The sequence below is a fragment of the Aedes albopictus genome, chromosome 1 (genome assembly GCF_035046485.1).
Source record: "Aedes albopictus strain Foshan chromosome 1, AalbF5, whole genome shotgun sequence".
Classification (NCBI taxonomy): domain Eukaryota; kingdom Metazoa; phylum Arthropoda; class Insecta; order Diptera; family Culicidae; genus Aedes; species Aedes albopictus.
Window position 1 is genome coordinate 202960598 of NC_085136.1, and position 22093 is coordinate 202982690.

Consider the following 22093-nt stretch of genomic DNA (forward strand, 5'->3'; position numbering starts at 1 on the left):
CCAAATTGGTCTACCATTCAGTGAATAATTGTTTACTTTCACAGTTTTTTTGTATTGTTTTGTGTGTTTGGGATTTGAACGGTGATTGTCGATGGTCCTACGTAGTTACGCTGTGTACTAGGCCAAAGTCGATAAGTGCTCGCTGTTGTCTAGTACCCAATGATGTGCGAAGTGGCTGATCAGATAGATATTTTAACTCAAAGAAGAAATCCGGAGATACAATTTCCAAGGATGCATGGTGAGTTCAAGTCAACCCTTTGGAACCGGAGGGGTCCAAGCCCCGGCGATGAAACCGAACATAACAAACGAGTCCGACACCAGCGGCAAAACAATCCGTCTCCAAAGGGTTAAGGAAGATAATTTTGCAAGTGCTTTCCGATGGTAACTGCAGCGTGAAAGTTATGGTACGTACCGTAAACCGGGGTCCAATTGATCAGCGGGGTGAAATTGATCATTTGGGTACTACATTGTAGGGTATTGGTTCCCTTCTTAAGCATGTGGCTCCCATTTTCATCCTACGAAAAACAAAGGATTGAAGCGCTATTTGTTTTGTTTCTTATTTTTGTATTTTCTGTTAGAAGTGAGCACCCATGAAAACAAAAAGAACGGAATCAATCGGTGCCGTAATCGCTTGTTTTCAAATAGGATGAATATGGGAGCGTGAGATTAATGATGGAACCATGGAACACATACCCTAGTTGCATACCAGGAACTTCTAAGCGTTGCAATGATCTCAAACTTCTTACCTCATCTGGTTCATAAATGTCTAGATATGAGTTTAATCTTTTATTTGTCTAGAAGAAAAAAGTTAGTTTTGCCTTTTTTTTAGGAATTTGCAATGCATTTCTCCCTTATGCCGTTTTTCTTTTTGAACCTGGATTGGAACTGGATTGGCGGAAAATGTGTAAACAAACAAACGTCAAGCAAACTCAAACAAACTTTAGTACAAGCGAAACCGAAATCGGATTGGGGTTGAAACTGTGATCTCATCCAGTTCCAACCCAGGTTGGAACTGGATAAAAAAAACGGCATTAGGTACTTGCAACGTCGCCATTGAGGTGCTCATCGTAATGCTGCCGCCATCTCTCGACCACCTCTCGCTCGCTCGTGAGAATATTCCCGTGATTATCTCGGCACATGTCGGCTTGTGACACAAAGCCTCTGCGCGAGCGGTTCAGCTTCTCGTAGAACTTTTATGTGTCCTTAGCGCGGTACAGCTTTTCCATCGCTTCGCGATCTCGTTCTTCCTGCTGGCGCTTCTTCATCCGGAAGACTGAGTTCTGCCTGTTCCGTGCCTAATTCGCTATCGCACGGTGTTGCAGCATTCTCGCCCATGCTGCATTCTTCTCGTTTTTCAACTGTTCACATTCGCCGTCGTACCATTCGTTTCTGTGATTCGGAGTCGCGAAGCCTAGTGCTGTAGCCGAGGTACTACCTATGGCGGATCGAATGTCCCTCCAGCCATCTTCAAGTGTAGCTGCGCCAAGCTGCTCTTCCGTTGGTAGGGCCACTGCTAGCTGTTGCGCGTAGTCTTGAGCCACTTCTACGCTACGCAGGTGCTCGATATTGAGCCGTGGCGTTCGACTTCGACGCGTGGTGATAACTGTCGTAAGTTTTGAGCGCATGCATACAGCGACTAAGTAGTGATCCGAATCTATATTCGCACTGCGGTATGTGCGGACATTGATTATATCCGAGAAAAATTTACCGTCGATTAGAACGTGGTCGATTTGGTTTTCTGTTTGATGGTCGGGTGATCTTCAGGTGGCTTTGCGGATATCTTTGCGGGGGAAGAAGGTTCCTCGAACTACCATAACACTGGAGGCTGCAAAGTTTACGCATCGCTGGCCGTTATCATTCGATACGGCGTGCAGACTGTTTCGCCCGATTACCGGTCTGTACATTTCGTAACTGCGTTCATGCGTTCATGTCGCCGACAACGATTTTCACGTCACGCGGTGAGCATCCATCGTATGTTTGCTCTAACTGCGCGTAGAACGCTGCTTTCTCGTCATCAGGTCTCTCTTCGTGTGGACAGTGCACGTTAACCCTTATGTGGCCGACAGGGTACCCGGGTACCCAGCGCCCATTTAAAAAGCACGGTGTAGAAAAAAGCAAAAAGTTTGTCGGACACATAACGGTTAATGATGCTGTAGTTGAAGAAACGGCCCTCAACTCTGCACATCCTTGTGTTGATCGACTGCCACCCAATCACACGTTGTCGCTTCTTGGATGCCCGCTTTTCCACACTTTCTGTCCAGTCCAACAAAGTTCCTGCAACGCCACGATGTCAAAGTTGCGGGGATGTAATTCGTCGGAGATTATCCTGTTACATCCTGTGAAACCAAGTAACTTACAAGTGCATGTTTCAAGTTTCCAATCGTAGTTCTTGTTTCGTCGCGTGAGTCTTTGCCGATTACATCGAGTCGTATTTTCTCCTATGTTATTCGCAATGTGGATTTTTACGGGTGGCTTATTGGGCCTACGCCAACACTCCTGTCTCACCGGAGGGCCATCGTACCAGTTCTGTTTAACGTCCCAACCAACACTGGGACGACCACGCTGATAGGGCTACCACCTTGGATCAAGCTGGGCGTGATGCTGCATTTCTTACTCAACCGCTGGATGCCAGAACAAACGCTGTTTGAGCCGCACCTCCTTGGTGAACAGACACTCGGGTCGTATCTCCTCAATCTAGCTGAAGTCAGAAGGACAACAGTGCCCAGGCTGCACTACCAGCTAAGCACACAACTCTTAGCTGGCGGTCTTTGTCATCGTCTTTGACCCGTGGAAGCATGAGGTAGGAACTTGTTAGGACCAGAGCTATCAGATGTATCATGCACATGACGCTTATCAGATTGGTGGTCCTCTACGAACACGTGACATGGGCCGTGCTCGAGGAAGACCTGCAAGCACTTGGGAGATACGTGAACCGATACGTGTGGCGTATTATTGTGGACTCAATCTTATCTATGTCGAGATGTTGAACTCATTAAATAAAACGAAATAAATGATCAGAATAAGTTTTGAAGTCCTTAACTTCTTTCCCATTTGGATGTGCAATTTGCCAACATGTCTGATCATTATCTGTTTAATATGAAATCATATCCTGCAATTAATTTTGATTTCAGCTCCACTGCTGCTATTGTTAAATCCGGTCTAATACGCACAACATTGGTATCGATGGGCTGCAATAAGATACACCAAAATGCAACATCCAATTCTACGCGCAGCTAACCTCAAACGAGTAATGCACACTGCACGTGGTGGCAATAACTCTCTGGGTCCATTCGTGCCCGCACATATACAAAAAAAGAAACATTAATCAGTTCATCAGACAACGAACAGACAAAACGATAGGCTTAACCTAGTTCGCATTCGTTGGTGTTGTGTGTTGTGCTCATCAACCTTACCATGCGCTCGGTGCAGAGATTGCGAATTTGGTTGCGTTTATATTTATTACTTTTGTGATGTAATTCGGTTGCATTCGTAGGTATATTAATGTTTTATTCATTTTGCCTCTAGTGGCGGTCAGGTTAGGGAGATATTCCGAAACCATATATACGCGTGAACGTGATACTTTATAGAGCCCTATATCACGCTGTTTGAAGCAATAGGTTAACGGAGGAAAAGCGTCATGGTCATTTGGAAGTTTTTATTGTTTTAGGTGAGCGAGCTGTAAACTATCAGAGCGAAGAGTGTTGTGCGATATATAAATTATTTGAAATCATATCATTCTTCTATTGATTTATTTGTTGTTTCTTAATTTATATGTTTTGTTATTGTAATTAAGTATGTATCGATTACCTTCCAAAACACGTTTTTCCATTCAGTCTGCTGTTTTGAGAACTAACATTTGCCCTGTTCTTGTTGTGCTTGCCTCATATCACTCAACATAAAATATTGTTGTTTTTTTTGCAAATAACTCTGTGAATACATATTACTGAAAAGTGTTTATCTGATTTACAGCTCTATCCACAAAAAACAACTATTAACAACTCTAGAAAACAATATATAACAGGATGATGTAAATTGATGATAATAACTGATCGACTCACAAGCTCCAGTCAATAACTAGTAATTTTACAATGATTCCGAAAACAAACTAAAGCTATTCACAGCTTGAACAGATCTGTCTGATTCAATTCACAAAAGCACTGTGTACTGTTCGACGCAGCTTTATGAATTAAAACCAGTGGTCACTTTAAAGAACGTGTTCAAAACATTTTGGATTACAATTAACACCACAGAGATGTTCTAGTTCGTTAAACGCAAGAGTGTTGTATATGCATAATTGTTGTAAAAAATAACTGTTAGCATATAATTTTCAAGAGATGTACTGCCCCCACTCGCATATCAGTCCCATTTGACTTTTCATCACTTTTGAGTTAACGTTATGAATAGTCATCATTTTCAAAGTAATTTTAAAACCCATAACAAAAATTTGAGATTTTTATGTCAATGTGCGAAAAAAATACCTAATTATGAGCGTCCCATATTGAAAGTACTACCCGCATAACAGTCCCATCACGAATTTGTGTACCCTGTAATACAAAACTGAACAAATTTTTACTTATTAAACGTAATATTTTTCACAATTATGTATTGGGGTGCAAAGCAAACTGTGGAAGTTTCAAGATGATCGAAATATTTTCCCAAGTAATGACGATGTTTCAAAGTTTTACATGGAAACGAGTAGTCAAACTTCAAACGCTGTTTTCGCAATTCCTACTTTTTTACAAATGGGACTGTTTTACAAGTGGGGGCAAGTACATTTTGTACTTAAATAAATTATAATAATATATAATTGCGGCCTACAATGTCATACGAGGTTGTTTGTTTTAATTATTAGTATGTTTTTTTATTTTATAGGACAATTTTTTCCAAAATTTGTTTTTACCCGCGGAAATAATTAGGCATTTCACTTATTTCATTTTTTTCTTCTTTCTTTGCAGGTAATCAATCAACACTTAAATTAAAATGCATTTTAATATTGACGGATGAAAACAAATTGGTGGCCAGAAAATTTATAACTGATGTGTGATAATAGGTTTGACTCTAAAGCACTGAAAACGTGGTTAACAATCATTTAAATGTTTGCTTACCTACGACAGGCTGATTACATAAAAATGAACTTCTAATGGCTGAAATGGAATGAAGCTGATAATATAATAATTATAATTTATTTTAATATTTTAATATATTATAGTGATTGCCCAGTTTTCAAACGTCTATCAATCTACTTTATTTTATTGGCTGACACATAGTCATGGCAGTGTGTTTTAAAAGCTCAATTCATATTTCAAAGATAGAAAACATATTTCTGATTTGAAAGATCGTTGATTTACAGCATCTGCTCGATAACTGACTGCTGGTTAACTGGACTGCTTTTTAATTGGGCGCTCGACAACTGGGCCAAAGTCCAGATAAAAAGCAGCTGTATGTCACACATAAACGAAATTTAACCTCACATTTTGCACATCAGTAAACAAAACACAACATAACAATAGCCGGGAAAAAGACGGGAATTCGGAACGACCGGGAAAAAAGCTGGAAAAAGTCGGGAATTTGGAATGATTACCGGGAAAATTGTTGATAAGAGTAACTTGATGTGCATATATGAATGTTTACACCTCATCGAAAATCTGCAAAATCAAGGCCAAACCAAAATATTCCTGGGATACTTCTACGAAATCCCAAGGAATTCGCCTGTGCAATCACTTGGAATTTCCTTAAAACAGAACTTGGGATTCTTCAAGAAGTGTCTTCTAGAATTCCTGTAGGTTTTTGTAAGGCTTGATTATCTCTTGGAATTTGATGCGATTTTTTCGAGGAAAGAGTTTCTTACATCTGAGATTTTTTCAAAGGTTTATTTTTGGATTAACCCGTGTCCTTTCTTAAGTTTATTCCAGTTTTTTTAATGGATAAGAAAATCTTACCCACTAAACTGGAAACTAACGGGAATTCTTCCCAGATCATTTTTTTTTAAATCCCTCCAGAAATTTTTTCCTTTTCTTCCTGGAGCTTCCTCTGGGGTTTCCCTAGAATTTGCTTCTGGAATTCCTCCGAAAGCTTTTTTTTAGAAATCAATCGGGAGTTCTTTCTGGGATTCGTTACAGAGTTTCTTCTGGTATTTCTCCAGGTTACTCTTCCATCTCCACGAGTTCTTTGCACGATTTCTGCAGGAGTGCCTTCTGAAACTTTAATTTTGAAAACTTCCAAGAGGTTTTGCTGAATTTTATCTTTATTTTATATTTGCTTTTGGAATTTCTCCAGTGTTTCTTACTGCGTTTCCTTCAAGATTTCTTCTTGGGCACCCTCCAGGAGTTTGTTCAAAGAAACCTCCAGGAGTTGCGTATGAAAGTTGCTTTTGGAGTTGATCCAGGAGTTGCTTTTGGGCATCCTTTAGAAGCTGCCTCTGCAAATCACCCAGGAGTTCCTTCTGGATGATCTCCCAAAATTTAAAAAAAAAAAAAATACTCCAGAATCCTGAAAATTAAACTAGGGTAGGTAATCAAACTTTGAACCAAATTGAGGCTTTCTGAAGCAGTGCAAATTTTAAGTGATTTTTTCTCCCACATGGAAATAATTTACTACGGCAAAATCGTAAGTACATGAAAGCCACGGGTATAAGCTTTCTGTTAAATGGTAAAAAGTTTGTATTTGCACCGAATTTCATTGAAATATTTGATTTTTCATCAACAATGATTTTAATCTTAATTTGAACCATCGTAATCATAATTTGAACCAATTTTAATCTTAATTTGAACTACTGGCGGAAAAATCACATGAATCTGATAATTCTCTTACCTATTTTTCATTAGGCAGTGGAATCTCAACTCAGAATGTTCGAAATTCTTTAGGAATTTGGAAACTAAATTTGGATTTTTTCATCCCCCAAGAGTAAACAAAGCAACCACTAGCGCAATCTACAGGCCAACACTAGAAGCTCATCCCCGTTTACTAGTTCAAATTTAGATTACAAATGGTTCAACTTAAGATAACATTCTCCAAGTAAGAATCACTTAAATTTGATAATTTTATAACATATAATGCGAAATATTATTCGGTTGGTCGATTCTACGATAAATAAGCTTTCATTTGACGTGTTCACATATTGCGTGTGATACAATGTATGAGCTGTACGAGTGCACCGAAAATGTGCGTTCTCTTGGGGGAAATAGGTGAAATCACAGTGATTTTTCAATTATCTGTTTTCCATGACAAAAACGCTTTTTTCAATGCTTTTAAAGTCCTGATAACATGGTTATATTACGGAAAGCTGTTTAACATCTTTTTCGGGACAATATTTGTCTAAAAAGTACGTCGTTTTAATGAATTTTGAAATGGTTCAAATTAAGATTGCATTTTGACTAGATCAAAGTTTGATTTCTTACCCTACTGCGAGAGTTTTGTGATCGAGAACTCTTCCAAGAGTTCTTTGGGAAACCTTCTAGACATGTGGGAGATTCTTTTGGGAATCCTTCAGGAGTTCCAGGGGAAATCCCTAGATCGAATTCATGATCCCAGACCAAAAATATTTTTGGAGTAATCGAAAGATGAAATCTCGGACAAAACTTTGTAAGAATCTCCAGATGTAAGTGTTTGGGGGAATACTCAGTTGGACATCCTGTAGGAATCCCCGGAAACAACACCTATGAAGTAACGTTAGGGCACCTACGCTAATGAATAAAATTAAAAAAAAATGGTTCGATTATCCTCTATGTCCCGGATAATCGAGTGCGACCTTTGCTGATTTTATATGCACATCTTACCTATTATAGATCTGTCATAGTTAGCTACCACTTCTACACTTGTTTTTTTTAAGTACAAGAAAATAAGTAAAATAATGAGTGAAGGAAAACTTGAATTATGCACTATTTGGAGCTGAATGAAAATATGATGTAAGTAATTGTGTAGCATACGCCTTTTATGTCATCATTGGTAGTTACTTCCATTTTTTCCATAGATGCATTACGTCAAGAGTAATATTAAACTATAAATACCTACTAAAAAAATGTGCATTTTAAAAACCGGGAAAATTTCAGAAATCGTACCGGGAAAACCGGGAAAAAGACGGGAATTTCAAAACTGATACTTAGTGGCCACCCTGCTTTGCGTAAGAAAGAATTTTAAATTATTTAAAACACACTACTTTTGAGCTTTGCTCTAGAAAACTTAATTATTAAACTAAACCAATCGATTCAAAGATACCATTTGATAGAACATTCAATAACCTTTCGAATAAGGGTAAAAAGTCTGCGATAACTATGACCATTTTCAAGTTATAGTTAGTTAAGGCAATAACAGTCAAAAACATGGAAAGTTTAATAGCTACGTAACCGTTGAGATTTGACCATATGCGTAGAACATTTTTTTCACCATTTATGGTCCTCTATCACCCTTTAAAAAGTTTGCACTCACGAACCTAAAACCCTGTACATTCAGTCTATTGAGATTCAGCCTTGAACACGAAAGTTACCACGAAGCAAGTAAGCGCTATTTGTTATATTATTGTTTGTTAGGAGTGAGCATAACTATCCCAAATGGAGGATAATGTGCCTCTAGAGCCGGCCTTCTGATAGGAGTGAGCATGCATGATGACAAAAAGAATGGAATAAATCGGGGTCGGAATCGTCTGTTTTTTTTTTTTTTTTTTTTAATTTAATGAACATATGGGCAGATGATGAGGAAGGGTACTCATACGCTATATTCGCCTTAAATCTCAACCTGTTGTCGTATGCCTGTCCATGGCCTTTATCAAAACCTACCCCGCCTTTGGCACCGAACGAGGCGAAAGCATCAATGTTCACGGTTCATGGTCGCTACGCTATCAATAGCAGATCGGTCTGCCGATAACATCAGCAACAGGGGCCGTTCATAAACCACGTAGACTTTTTGGGGGAGGGGGGGGGGTCTGACCAAAGTCTACGCTCCATACAAATTTCAAAATTTTTGTATGGACAAAAGTCTACGAGGGGGGAGGGGGGGGTCTGAGATGACCAAATTTTGGTCTACGTGGTTTATGAACAGCCCCACAGAGAGTGAAACTCTTTGTGCCACCTTCGCGTTGTGATTCAGACTGGAACAATAAACAGTGATTTTAACCCCGTTGCTGCTGTATGTATGCTGTGTAGCTCTTTGATGGAGTGGCGAACCGTGGCTGCGGAAAAGTTGGCTCCGTGTTGTAGGAAAATCTTCCAATGCCACCGCCGCCGCGAATCAAGTTGGTGTGAAAGCGGATGACACCGTTTTCGGTCCATGAAGGAAAGACAACAAAATCAACAGCTCCATTAAATGTTGCAAACTGCGTAACGTTAGTCGACAGTTAGTTTGATGGCTTAATTGAAGCAACTAGCCGGAAGGAAACATCACTAACCCTTTCTTTGCTTTCATATGGTTATCTGACGTCAAGAGCAAATCGTTGTAACGTTTATGTGACAAAAGAGATAATTGTTTATTTGCGTTTTTATAGGATATCGCAGCAAATGTTGGCAATTAGTTTAGTTTTAGTTAATCTATTTTAACAAATTTTTCAAACCAATCAATCAGAGGTTTCGGAGAGTAATGGTAATGAAAAGCTTAAATAAATATGTTTGTAAACCTGAGAAGCCGGAAAAATCGAAACAAAGTCATGATAAGTTATTACACAGTGAAGTACTGAAGATCATAATTAGCTGTTGTATGAAAGATTATCCCAGGATATAATCGAAGCGGTAAACGCGCGGGTATTTAGCAAACCATACCGAGGGTGAAAGGTTCGATTTCTGGTTGGTTCCGAGACTTAATGGACATTTCGATACATTGATATACTTGCGCCTGCCACACGATACACACATGAAAAATAGTGATTGCCCGAGTAAGCTCTCAGTTGTGCGGATAGGAGCGGGCTGTGTTCCAGTTACGATGTTACGCCAAAAATAAGTTCTTCGATTTACCATTGCATCGATATCTACAGTATTATTTAGATCAGTGTACCATAAAACGGGGTAACTTTGATACAGTTGACTCTCTACATCTCGATATTGAAGAGACAGTCCAGATAGGTAGAGATCGAATTTAAGAATCAATTTGTAATGCACACTAGATTGAAAAATCGTTCGTAACTAGGAAAAACCATCAACAAACAGATGTCACTTCGCCTTCCCAGAATGTTTTGCACTTAAGAAACGAGGTCTAGCAACCTGTAAAAACGGGCATATCGATATATGGAGAGAAAATCTACAACAATTTAGATCGCATCGAGATAGAGAGATATCGAGATAAGGAGATATCGACATATAGAAAAGTAGAAAATATACAGATTGAAGAGACCGACCAAACGATCGAGATAGGGAGAGATAACTTCGATATTGTGGAAGGCCTCGTATATTTTATCTAATAGGGGTAGGCGGGGCATTATGGACACCCGGGGCAGAATGGACACCCTCAATATTTTGAAATATGCGAACTTTTTTGAACTTTTAATGAATGGAGAATATAGTCCATTTGTCTAAAACGTAGTTTCAGGAAAGAAACATTTGAAATTAAAATTATACTTGATTTTACACGAAAAAGTTGCGTCCTCCGTTTTTTGTGCATGGAAATTATATTTTTCACACCATCTAAAATAAGATTTAGTGATTAATTCATTGCAGGTCGATTAAAACCCGATATTTCTAGAACACATGCAAGTAGTTTTGCTGTATCTACATGCTTAACATGTTTATATTTTCTTCTTTATTATATCAAAAATCAAGTTTGGAAATATCTTCTGCTGCCGGGGCAAAATGGACACTCACCTTTTTGAAAGAAGCGGCAAGGGAAAAATATAAGCTAAATCACAAACCAACAAAATTCTTCGATTTCAGTACATTTCCGGTTAAATGTTCACTATAGTAGACATAGGGTGAAACAAATTGATCAAAAAACGACAGCAGTGGAGAATAGTTGTTCTAGGCACAGCTGTACATGCCGACAAAAACGAAGCTTTATCCAAAACAGCCTGAATTTAAATTAACTGAACAAAAATGAACTACTTCGGCGTATTATTCATCCATAATAGTTGTTTAGTAATGAAATGACTTTATAGGTGTAAATAATGTACGAAATTCGTAAAAGTTTCATGGTGTCCATATTGCCCCATGGGGGTGTTCATTCTGCCCCGTATGCTTGAAGACGGTCATGAAAAACTAACATTTTTCGTAACATTTTTTGAAGTGGATAAATCATTTTTCTTCGTGAGCATTCTTATGCAATAGATGCTAAATAGACTTTAAAAGGATACATTAGCATTAGCATTAGCATTAAGCAAGTCGCACAAATTCGTAGGTGGTACAGCCCTGGATCGCTGTTATGAGGGTTGCATCTTTCCTGTCCGTTATCAAAGCACAAAGATTTGGGACTAATCTCTGACTCTTAGACAAGATTGACGCAATCCTCCAACGGTCGAGTGCTGTCCTGGCCACGTCCTTGCGACAGCTGAGGGATGGGGAAGGAAGATTAGTTGGACACCTATAAAAGTACATAGAGACCTCTACATTCTTTCAGGCCTAGGCATCACGGGAATTTGGATGTTAGTGGAAGGGTAAAGTTCAAAGGAAACGTTTGGTCAACGTTCAGGTGCACGCAATATTTTTGGTTGATGCCTGGTTCCTTTCCTAATTCCTTGTTGGGTGTTCGATTCCAAATCTGAAATAAAAAGTAAAATTATAGATTTTTAAATGGTGATAGGCTCACAACAGTTACATAATTACAAATTACCTGAATCCTCCTGAAAGAAATGGTTTATTAACAATGAAAAACATAACATGTAAAAGAAAAAAAAAGTAGAGCAAATCGTGATCTTGGAATTTTTCTGCATTTAAATTAACAAAGCTAAAAAAATACAAGATCAAAATTTGTTATGGTAGATCTTACGCCGTAACGCACCATTATAAGGTGATCTACCCACGTTACGGGACACTTTAAAAGGATACATGTATCAAAAAACTAAACTTTTTTGACATCTTGCCAGGTAAAGTTGGCAAAAACCTTAGGGTGTCCATAATGCCCCGCCTACCCCTAACTATGATTCCTGCAATCAGTTATGAAAAAGGGATACGCATAGATCAAAACTATACATATGACAGTCAATTTCAGAATTATTCCCATTACAACCAAGCTTACATAAACATTTTGGGCAAATAATAACAATTATCGATGTTTTAGTCAATTGTCAATCAAACAATCTGCTCTACAATAATGTTTTGATTATTTTTTTTTAACAAATGGTCACTTATTTTCGATAGATCGATCATAGTAGACGAATTTACGAATTGGAATCCATTTTGTAAATTGGGACAGAAATCTCCATACTCCATCTCCGTTTCCATAAACGCCTTAAAGTATGCAGTGCTCTTGTAATCGCATGTAGTTTAAACTGTTGTTTTCTAAATTTTTGCATGTACATAGTTTGAACTGTTGTTTTCTTTCGGCATGTATTTAAACTGTTGTTTTCTATTTTTTTTATAAAAATTCAAAAACAACTAAAATAAAGTGAACTTACTATGCGTAACATATAGTCATTTGTTGATGTACCGAAAGAATATATTTTTACACAGATAATAATAATAACAGCTCCACAAACTCACTTTAATATGTATAATTTCGCAAAATTCTTCATGTTTTGTTATAACAATTCAATCTGATATGTTCTATATGGCTTCTCCCATTTTGTTGATACTCTTAAGATTGCAATCCGTGATAAATATTTGGGATTTGATGTGTTTTAGGGCACTATCAGAGTTACCCCAAAATGCAAATGTGATTCTGGCTTATGTGAAAAATTATTAGTGTTTAAAACAATTAAAATTTCTCAATCATTAAAATGCAATTGATTACTGAGACCCGAGCACTTGTTTCAAAAATAATAATCTAGGAAAAAATACTGTTACATGGGAAAATATTAAAGAAATTTGTTGAAAAATTATCAAAGTTACCCCGTTTTACGGTACCTATAATCATCTTTCAACATTCTCAGCTGCCGCAGAAACATTTCCAGGACAGCTTTTTGTAATGTATTCACTTTAGTTTTTAAGACCTCTTCACTATTTCTTAAAACTACTTTTTAAAGAAGTTTCTTTCTTGGGGTTTTTAGACGTAGTTGAAACGAACGAATACGTGCTGCTGTTACCAGATCACAGAATGTTCTGCTGCTGGGTTTATTTCAGAATCCTTTCTAACATATAATTAATCGATCGGCCATTGCCCGTATAACGAAAGGGATTGTACCTTCTTCCGAGCGCTATAAATTTATAAAGTAAAGCGTTACGCTACACTTTTGACATAGAGGCCATAGCTCAGCTGGGTTTTAAGTACCATATTCATCTCTCCCAAAAAGTTTGTTTCCTGATCCGACCGTGACCATGTCCCCTTCCTTATTCGGTGCGGCCTGTCAACGTTTTCCGGCTGCACTGCAGTGGTAATGTTACGTTTGTTGAGTAGGTACTATTTCCATTTAGCTATCCGAAGCAATAGTGCAACTTCTTACGGTTGGCTGATTGGCTTATAAAGACCGCTGTGCATAGTTTGTAGTAGTTTCGGAATAGCCAAAGGAAATGCTGATGTCGAGGTCACGGGTGCTGATGTCGGGGCGAACGAACCAGCTATGTGAATTAAGACGGCATCAACCGGCGACGATGACGACCGATGACCAGGGTCACGAGAAACCACCAAGAAATTGAAAAAAAAAATCGCACTGAACAGAGAAGTTCTTCGTACGAATGGGTTCTTTGTTTCTTTCGTTCGTCGGCTTGTTATTACATTATTATATTATGGTAGTTAGGGTAGTTATAATTCACTTCAAAGAGCACACGTTCACCGGGCTGGAACGGCAGGCATATATGTGTGAGGTTTATGAAACTTCCGTATGCTTCCTTACAAGTTGCTTTTGAGTGTAAGGATGACCTCGAACGTGGTAGGGGCTATATAATTATAGATATTGACTTCTGTTTGGTAGCACGTGGAGCTTGTGCTTGTTTAGAATTTTTAATCATTCAACCGTAGGTGGGAATATCCGCACGTGGCACTGTGATTAACTTTAAAATCAATGTGATTGTAATAAACTGCCGCTACCAGTAGTCAAGGACTTTCCATATTATATCGTGTTTTGGATTCGGTTTTGTTAAGGAAAAAAGACAAAATTGTGTATCCAGACTTTTCTTGAAAAACATTCTCAAAATAGTGCTTACGAGGGAAAATCTTTGTTTCAATTATGCCGTTGAGCAAAATCTTTGGCATAAGCAGTGATTTCATCGATTGAGCTGTCATTTTATCTATTTTACTATTCAAATAAAGATATTGGAGCACCGGAAGCCTGTCATAGTGTAAATAGGTAAACGACTTAAAAACATGCCAGTTGTTGCTTTCTTGTGAGGTGTGCAACAATTGACGAGTTTTAAGCCGTGCAACAGTTGACAATTTATTATATTTACACTTAACGAAATTGTTTCTTCATTATACCAAGCAATTAACCCTCAACTTAGACATTTGTAAGGTCCCTAAAGTTGTCTGTTTACACCAGGGGTTCCCAACCATTTTGAAGTGGCGACCCTCTTTAAGAATTACCAAAAAATCTGCGGCACAACGATTTTTTTTAGAAAAAAACAATATGAATTAAATGAACGAAACCGAGTTTTTTTTTGGTACAGTGACGTAGCCAGAAATTTACTGTGGGAGGGATTTTCGAATGATACGTTTTTTTTATTCGACACTCATATTTCGTAAACAATGATGTCATGTACATTCAATTTGAGTCGTAGCTGAAAAATAGCAGCGAAGCCGAATTTTTTTTCTGCTGAAGGCGTTTTATACTGAAAATTTGTGGCTTTTGGGGTGGCGGTATACAAAATTAAAAAATGGTATAATTTGCACAAAATATAATAAACATTTAATATTTTTTTTTGTTACATCGCGGCTTTCCTGGACTGGCTTCACGGCCCCCAGGGGGCCGTGAAGCACTGGTTGGGAACCCGTGGTTTACACTATCTGGTATTTCATGGTATTTCTATAAATCACAATTTTTTAAACTGTAATGGGTAGTACGCAGATCGCAAGAAATTTCTTGGACTATCACGATGCGTGTAAAATTCAGTCAAGGAATCCCTCAAGAAATGAGCAAGCGTCGCTTTATTCCGGATCCTAGTATGGAGCTGAAACGAAACGTCAAATCAAATGGGTCTTGTTGTGTTAAATTTTGACCATTCTGTTCACGGAAATAATGCACTGAACGAAAATTACTTGAGCGATTCTGTTTGACGTGCATACCTCGCATAAAGTTGTATGTTCTTCCAGCCTACAAGGCTATTTATTATATTACTAGGCGCTTTTAAGCAGAATGCAAGGTATGTTAGATGTTAGATTCATGAGAATTAGTTTACTTGTCCCATCTAATTGTTGGAACAATTTGTTGCGATCAAATCTTTGCGGCTCGCTAAACAGTGGTAAGTGACATGCCACAAATGCTGCAAAACACGTCAAGAGTCTTTGTCACGTTTCACAATTATTTACCTATTGCCAGCATTCATGTGCATGCATGTGCCAATAACATATATCGATGGCTGTTGATTGAGTCATCTTTGTTATCAATCGCGCTACAAAACAACTGAAGCTTACGTAAATTCAGTAAATGTAACTTTGAATGAAGTGATCGATCGACAATCACTAAGTTTTTGCAAAAAATGTGATTGGTAATTTCTGTATAGTTGGTTACGCTAGTTGCAAAAGGTGTGTGTATATATAAGTCATAAGTCATAAATGTTCAAAATTTCATTGCATTCGGTTCATTGAATCCGGAGATATAACACCTCAAAGGTGATTATCGGATAATTATGCCTTTTTCTAGAATCTTTATAACTTCGTGCAGAATAGTCCGATCTTTTCCAAATTTTGTCCACTGATACACAACTAGTTGATCAACTTAGTGAAAATTTGAGAATATTTGATGCATTTTTCGAAAAGTTACAGCTATTTGAAAATTTTTTGAGAAGGAAAAATTTTGTCTGTCCCGATCATTTTGTCTACCCCTTGTAAATAGTCAAGGTTTCCATAGTTTGGACCCCAGTTATACAATTATGAGAGAACGATCCTGGGCAAAGGCACAACCTTGTGATCAGCTTGATTGCTGGCAGGTCTCGGGGCTTAAATGTATATTTACTCTATAGAGAAGATGCACACTCGTGGTGCCAACAAGAACCGATACCGTTCGTGATCAAACGTTGATGTTTTTGATATTTTAGATTTCTATTTGCAGGAAGCAAGTTGATACACTATTTGTCCTCCTATTTTTTGAAATTATTATTAGTCAAGCTTCCAATATTGAAGACACGAGAACAAGAATCACAAGAAGAGCTGTTCATACCAGTTAACTGCAAATCAAGCACCATATCGACAGAATTGTTCATTTTTTTTGTGAAAATACGCAAAGGTAAATAACGTTGACCATTTAATCACCAACACATTCTTTCACAGCTCAATACGCAAAATCAATCTCCCACCTTTCCTTATCCTTAAGGCCTCGCAAAACTTAAAAGCCGCATGGCTAAAGAGGTTGCAATGCCTACTCCCAAATTCCACGGTGTATTATGGACGATGTGAGTTCTTGGACATACATCGAAGACTTGGTCCCATCACCGACACATTTGTTCATCACTAAAATAAAATAAAATAAAAAAGTCATACAATTATGAGAGAACAAACACACTGTTTTTTCAGATTTGTGATATTCAGTGGCGATTCCATAACCTCAAATCTACCTGTGCACCAATTATAAATTCTTGATTTTTTTTGACAAATTTGCTGTAATAATTATAAAATGACGAGAAATGAAAAGCAGGTTTACTCATTTCTGTTTCGATTTTGATTTGGCATCCACAGACATATCCAAACTATTATCTGTGACCCCTTTGGAATTGTATGAACTTTTTCATAGTTCATTTAAGATGTTTCAGACCAACAAAACTACTCTGAACAGCAGAACTTGAGATCTACACAGTATAGTAGTCAAATCCGTTATACAGAGTGAAGTTGCATGGTCAACTAAAACTACTGGACCTAGTTGAAGGCTGACATAGATTGTTTTATACTAATAGCGTCATTTAAACTGTCCTGAAGTTTTACAATGGCATCTTCAACCGTTACAGTAGTGGTTTTCGCTATGAACTGTAACATCACTTAAAAGAACTTTTATCCTTCAGTGTGTTGCATAATTAACTATGGTTACCGGCCCTACTGGAAGACTGATTTATATTATCATATACTTTTGGGACATTCAGGGTCACCCTTGTTCCTAAAAGTAGTCAGGAAAAAAATACCCAAAAGAAACATAAACGCTGTTAGTATCCAATCTACGAAGAGGAGAATTTCTGATCTATAACACTAGTTTACAGCATTTTTGACCTCGGATCGACCCCAAAACTCGTCAATATCTTGAATTTCATCGATCTGCCGCAAAACCTGTGATCAGATGATCGAATGGTATTATATTCAGCTTTTAATTTATGGAAAAAAAAATTTAAAATTGGTTGAACAAAACGCAAGATATTTAAATTTTATTAAATTCCATATTTTAAAAAGTTGTAAAACTCGATATTGAGCTTAAACTCAAAAACTGTTCTACTTTATATTATTGAAGCACGGTTTCGAGATCAGCGCGAAATTATGCTTCAAGAATTTGGTAGTTGACAGAAGTTCACGACTTTCGTTTTACTTTGTAAACTAGTGTAATAGTAACAGTAGTCAATGTCATATCCGTTATACAGAAAAACGTTGCATAATTAACTGAACCTTTTCAGTAATTACTTGGAGACTAATATAAACTGTTTCATACTTTTGGGATAGTCAGCGTCGTCCACACTACTGTCTTGGAGTTTAGTCCTTGACATATACAGCCGTTGCAGTAGTTTTTTTTTTGCTCTGAGCTGTAACATAAAATATTAAACTACTGTCTATGATCCTCTTGGCTTTGTACAATTGTAATTGTGGGATGTTCGAGACCAACCAAACTACTCTGAATAAAAGTTCTACATTCGAAGCAGTAGTCATTTCCGCTTTACAGAGTAACGTGTTGCATAGTTAACTATGATTTCCAATCCTACTAGAAGACTAATGTTGCGTACAGATAGTGGTACGTTTGGTGCTTGGTGAAACCGGCAACACTGAAGCAAGGTTGCGAACTGCAAGCGCCGGCGATCGATTAGGCAGTGTTGTTCAATCAGTGAGCCCGGTAGGAACTGTACTGCGGTTAGGAAACCTGTCTGTCTCGTGAAGGAATACTAGATTGTAAGTTTTTAATGAAATGTAATTTAATATAATATAATAAAACTAGGTAAATTTGCAGTATTGAAGCTGCGTGAAGTAATGCTGCTGTCGATATGGTGTTCTGGTTCCGAGCGCGACTGACTTCCTAACAACTAATTTATATTATTATATACTGTTCCTAAGGGAGTCTGGACAATATATGATAATCTGTTCAACATACATCTGAACAGGTAGGTCCAGGTAGTTTTGGGATTAAGAACTGTCTACAAAAATGTGAAAGCCAGGACTACTCTTTCCTCGACCTACTAAACAACATTTCTATGGTCGCCCTTCGTCTCTCAGGTAACACCCAGAAGGCATTGCTTCAGAGAACGGCTAGTGTCATCGTACTCTCAAGGTTTGTTGCGTAGCCTGTAGCAACGTATACCAATGACTCGCTTTGGGTAGTCAACCGCTTAGCTAATTTCCCGTGTGGTCCTTACCGTTCCCTTTGTCCTCAGAAGGCAGTCAGTGTCGACAACACGTCTGCTTCCAACTGCACAGCAAGTATCAAGAATTGATACCGTGTACACAGCGATTTGACCATCCCGTAAGTAAGGTCTTTACAGCCAGCACACAGAAGGACGTGCCGACATGGTTTCTCAACCTGTCCCTACCTTATCGAGGACCCGTTTCCAACCGTTGGCTCGAATCCAACGTAGTAGACCGACGCCACGACAGCAACGCTACCAGGATGTTCCCCCGCGGCCATGGGTTGATTTCGACCGCAAGGCACCGGTATGATCTACGTAGCCGCCTTCAAACCCTTGGACCACCTCCTCTACCTCTTGAACCTTTCCCAAACTGAGGCTATGGGAAAGCACTCCTAACCTATCATCACCCCACGGATTCGTATTAGCACTCTGATAGAGATCCTCAAAGCAAACCCTCAAGGACTTGGTTCGTCATTTATACTTTTTCTTGCAAAACTTATTCATTTTTATTTTTTCTTCCAAAGTGAAGTGATGGTGGAGTGTTTTTAAATTTCAATCAGTGTTTCAAGTGAAACATTTAAAAAATTTACTTAAAACTCAAAGTGATAAAAGTTAACTATCTTGAAGATGCTATAGTTTCTGTTAATATTCCATGAGCTCAAACAAGCCTAGCTTATTGTGTTACAAAACTCTATGTAACAAAAAATAAGTTCTTGTCGCTGTAGATCCTATATTTCAAACCTATTAATAAATAGTAAGAATGACCTCGAACGCTACTGAAATTTAAATGTTTGCTAAACTTTCAAAAGAATACGTTTGGAAAAAGCCCCAAAGGATTAAAATTTTCGGCAAATGCGCTAATATCTAGTGTCATTATGGGAGTACAGGTATTCTTCGATATAACGTACCCTCGATATAGCGTACCCTCGATAAAGCGAATTCGATATAACGTACATTTTGCTTCGATATAACGTACAACATTGAAAAATTTTATTTTTCCCACGAATAACCCTTAGATAAACTACGAAATCATTCAAATCAATGTTTTGTTACAGCATTAGCCTTGTTACCCAAAATTATCGCAATTTGGGGAAAAATTTAGTGTACGTTATATCGAAGCAAAATGTACGTTATATCGAAGCACAAAAAACGAAATGACTTTTTCGTCAAAACTAAAGTTTTTCATAATTGGTTTTGTGAATTTCACCGAAATCATTATCTGGGATTAATTTCACGTCGAATACATCAATGCTAGCATAAAAAATATTAAATTCTTCTCTGCTTCGATATAACGTACACTTCGATATAACGTACAAAGAGAAAACTTTTTTGTACGTTATATCGAAGAGTACCTGTATGGCACGAGTAATGGACGCGCTAGCTCTAAGTGCCCCAGTAGTGCTTCAAACAACATCTAATTACCGTTTGCTCATGACCAACGTATTTCAGTAAAAGCAACAATCCATAACTGCAGTCCAGATAGCAAAAGCATGGCTACAGTTAAAACCCAATACAGAATTACTGCTTCTGCACCGGCAGGTAAAACTGCACCATCAATCCATTTATAGATTTCTTCGACGCGGTTCGAACTCGTTACGTCATTATGAAACAGTAAATGATCAGCCGCAAAGACCAAGACTGCCCCACAAAAGCGAAACCTCTGCCATAATCGAAAAAGCGTTTGTTACGCGCTATTTGCCCCAACTGCGGCGCCAGGGGTGCTCTTGTAAACTATTATTTTGATGAAAGGCGTTTCATGAACTTGCGAACTGACAACGTTTACCGTTTATTAGACCTGTTCGGGCCAATTTGAAAGCCGATATTGGTTACATTTCCGGTCGATTAGTGCCGCCAGTTACCTAATCTCTCGAACAGTCGAAGAAACACAGGAATCGCAGACCAGACGAGGGCAGACACCAATATCTCCGAACGAAACCACATCATCTTGTTGGCTGCCTTTGTGGTCCAGCTGAGCATGGCGTGGAATACTTGACTCACCCAAGCAACACTATTTTTCAGGTAGGTAACGGCAGCAGCTGAGAAAATGGTTATGATGGAAAGTGATTTCCTACAAATGCTTTTTTTGTTTTGGTCCGTTATTTTTTATCTTTCTAGGTTTTCGCAAAAGTTTTACTTTCAACATCAAAATGATAATATACAATTTCGTTTGTTTTGAAAAGATAGGATAAAAGTGCTCATCACGCCAAGTTGTGCTTATTATGGTGGTTTACCTAGTAGATGTTTGATAAACCATTGCTTTTGCGTGATACATGGTACGTTTTTTTAACACCAATCAGAAGATTCGTACATCTTAATCATCTTATGAAAATGGTTAGTGTGTGAGCAAACAACGAATAACATTTATTCTACTAGTCTTAGCCTGGATGGCTAAATAAATACTAGCAGTATTTAAAACGATTCTTCTTAAATTCCAACAACTTTATCTTCAAGGAATATTGTTTATATTGTAAGTTCAACTCGAATTGTATTGACCTTGTTATCGCTTTTTTACAGTATAAGAACATCAAGTTAAATATTTTTTTCATAATTTTAAAACTTCTTGAAACAGTATGAAAGTTAAGATAATATAACATCTCCGGATTTTGTTATTTACAAGAAACCCGTTAACATATCTTAGCTCGTGATGGCTACGTATGTGTTTCATAAATTTAATCATTTTAAATGATGTTACGTACTCTCCCTTGCGAGGTTACGTTTACACTTCACAGCGTTTTTTTCGGTTCGCGGCTCACGTTGTCTTAGCGAGTGAATGCTTGCCCACTTTCAAATCCCATGGTTTTAACTCCAGAGCGGTGCGGCGTGACACAGTACCTACAAGAAATAACGACATTTATGGATTTTCCACGCTCGATAAGGCTCGCTGCCCATAGGCGTCATCATCAGTAGACCGACCGTCTCCTCTGGTGTTGATTACAGTGAGTGCGATTACGAAGTGAAAGCTTCAAAAATTAGGACTTGCTCAATCGGCGTGGAGTGCTTTTCATTGTGTATGATTCAATTGCAATAATTGAACAGAAATGTCGCAGAAAAAGAGACGTCACATTTTACAGAAGCTGCCTGTTAAACAATGGTTTAGAAAAGTGCGTGGCACTCAATACATTTTTTTGTCCTCATTGACGTCATTTAAAGGCTGCTAGACCCAATTCCAAAGAAATGGGAAACATTAACAGCATTTCTATTTGTGGACACATTTCATGATTAGAATGTATTACTTCTTAAAATTTCATACGATCATCTGCGCAGTGCACATCAGCTTTTTCACTTTATTTTTCTATGAGTAATGTGACGCTCTTCAAGATTCGGAAATATACTGTACTGATAAG

The 22093-nt window shown here is 38.0% G+C and overlaps 1 protein-coding gene across 1 annotated transcript in view; it reads left to right on the forward strand.

The window, feature by feature from the left end:
* The window catches only part of LOC115263719 (lateral signaling target protein 2 homolog), a 64324-nt gene that overhangs the window by 27299 nt on the left and 14932 nt on the right, over positions 1 to 22093 (forward strand). The gene's annotated exons all lie outside the window — the stretch shown is intronic.